This window comes from Bolinopsis microptera, chromosome 1 (assembly GCF_026151205.1).
Source record: "Bolinopsis microptera isolate Bmic1 chromosome 1, MBARI_Bmic_1.0, whole genome shotgun sequence".
In the NCBI taxonomy this organism is placed as follows: Eukaryota; Metazoa; Ctenophora; class Tentaculata; order Lobata; family Bolinopsidae; genus Bolinopsis; species Bolinopsis microptera.
In genome coordinates this window covers 20090870-20093625 of record NC_087072.1, presented here as the reverse complement: position 1 = coordinate 20093625, position 2756 = coordinate 20090870, and the positions used below count along the sequence as shown (strand labels likewise).

Sequence of the window (2756 nt, the reverse complement as noted above, 5' to 3'; positions counted from 1 at the left end):
AGTGTTGAAAGTATTAAAAGAGAAAGTATTTAAAGAGAAATTAAGAAATTGAACAGCAACAAAGAAGTTTTTGCGTCAGTTTATGACAATTTCCTCGTCCGTATTCAACAACTTTATGTGAGGAAAGGGGATATATGGAGCACCATTGAACAGTTCCATGAGCCGTACTGTTCATAATTTGTCATTCAAAGGGTATTCAAAAGGTCAAACATACAGCATACAGGGTGGCCCAGAAGTAACTACCCACACGCAACCCTTTAATAACTCACGTAATTCGTGTCAGAATTGCGCACAAATTTCAGAGAATACAGATATGGGTCCAACTTAGATTTCCTGAAAATTTCGTATAATTTTATCAATTACAGAGGGTGTGGCATGCCACTCCCTCTTTTTCTCTATTGTCACCATAGTGAGAATGTTTTGAGTTATGAACTCCAAAATTTCCAGACACATTTGGTTTGATAACACATGTGGTTTCCCAAAATTTCAAATTGGTTGTTTACAACCAAGCCGAGTTGTGACCATTTTAAGATCTGGCGGACACATGATCCCGGCACTTAATCTGTGATTTATTCACTCAATCAATGGCCTGATTGGTTGGAACCTGCTCATAGGACAGCAACCGAAGCGCTATAACGCAAATTTCTTTGATTTTAAGGAAAGTCACAATCTTTCTTTTGATTGGTCGGCGTCGACAGTAAGCCTTCATTAAGGTGGCTTTCACAACGCGTCCCCATTTCCCCAACTCCTGCTGCTGGAGAGAGAGACTCCCAAATTATATACCATAAATATATTAAACATAGATATCGACAACAGACTCTGAGGACTGAGAGTCTTACAGTTCTGTTACCACCGCCCCTACTGCAACCGCGCCAGGTTAACGATGGAGAGACAGGGACTTCCAGAGAAGTCATGGCCTGCTACGTGCAACTGGTATGAGTATGCAATGTTCCTGTAACGTCACTGTAGACTGCTCCTCTACCATTTTTTTGTTGAGTGGCCAATCCAAAATCAAATCCTGGAGTTACACGAGACATGGAAGCCTGTGAGCGTGTATACCACTCCTCTATTGTTGATTTGAGTGTCCGATCCAAACTAAATCCTAGGGTACACGAGATGTGGAAGCCTGTGAGCATGTCAGAGTCTGTTAAGTGTAAGAGTCTGTTAAGTGTAAGAGTCCTAGGGTTTCACGAGACGTGGTAGCCTATGAGCGTGTTAAATCCTGGGGTTACACAAGACGTGGTAGCCTGTGAACGTGTCAAATCCTGGGGTTACACGAGACATTGTAGCCTATGAGCGTGTAGACCACTCCTCTATTGTTATTTTGAGTGTCTGATCCAAAAACAAAATCCTAGGGTACACGAGACGTGGAAGCCTGTGAGCGTGTTAGAGTCTGTTAAGTGTTAGAGTCCTAGGGTTACACGAGAAGTGGTAGCCTGTGAGCGTGTTAAATCCTGGGGTTACACGAGACGTGGTAGCCTGTGAGCGTGTAGACCGCTCCTCTATCGTTGTTTTAAGTGTCCGAGCCAAACCCAAATCCTAGGGTACACAAGACGTGGAGGCCTGTGAGAGCGTTAGTTTCCTGTGGAAGGTGTTATTTGCCGGTGGGAAAAGCGGTTATGCTGCGGTTCTAAGGTTAGTAGAGGCTATTAAAGCCTTTCCTTTGTTGTAGAGATGGCTAGTCCCATCCTTTGCATAGGTTAGAAACACCAATGCACCATCCGTTCGAGCCACCCACCCCACACCGCGTAGAGGTTCAGTGAGGTTTTCGTGGGGCAAAGTCACAATCAGTATTCACTTAAGGCAGCTCATCCTGGCTGTCAGCCCTCCCAATGCAGTCTTATGGTTACTGCTTGAACAAGAAGGACTTTAGAGATGGTATATGTTTGCGATATGCAGTGGCGTAACGTTGCCTGTTGGCGCCCCCCTGCCGAAAAGGCGCCCCCCTGTTGGCGCCCCCTCTCCTTTTGGTGCCCCTCCCTAAAATTGAAAAAATTAGGCGATTTAAGAGGATACGCCGGTAAAATCTCTAAAAAAGTGTGTATCTAGAGCAAAACGCGCAGTTTTGCTAGTACTTTAGTTAAGTTTTCGAAATTGTCCCACATTCAAACGACGATTTGGCGCCCCCCTAAGACGGCGCCCCCCTGCACAGCAGGGTCAGCAGGGCCCTTCGTTACGCCACTGGCGATATGGCTGGCCTATACAAGATATTGCTAAACACTGTGCGTGTGGAGAAAGAAACTCCGTCGATCATGCCCTTTCTTGTAAAAAAGGAGGGTATGTTTCCTTTAGACATACAGTGCTTGTAGAAACCGAAGCAGATCTACTACGTGAGGCTAAATGTAGAAACGTTTATACTGAGCCAGCTCTCCTACCAACGTCTCCAGAACTTCATCCCAAAGGAACTACTACTGACAGCGGAGCAAGGCTAGATATTGTTGCAACTGGATTATATGGCAGGAATGCCAGGACTTTCATGGATGTAAGAATAACACACCCAAATGCACCATCAAACCTTAATGTTCCCCTGGACAAGTTGTACAAGAGAAATGAGGAAGAAAAAAAAACTAAGTATAACTCACGAGTCATCAACACTGAAAAGTAAAACAAAATTTTAAGTAAAACAAAATTTAAATTTTATTGCCATTACAATGAATAATGATATCATAATAAATATAAATAGACATCCGATAATAAACTTGTTACATCCAGTACAACCCAAGATGTCAGCCGACGCGACTTACAAAATAAAGAAA

General features: G+C 43.7%; 1 protein-coding gene across 1 annotated transcript in view; it reads left to right on the top strand.

Moving 5' to 3' along the window:
• LOC134825782 (ubiquitin-conjugating enzyme E2 2) overlaps window positions 1-2756 on the top strand; it is a 29971-nt gene that overhangs the window by 2113 nt on the left and 25102 nt on the right. The window lies entirely within an intron of this gene.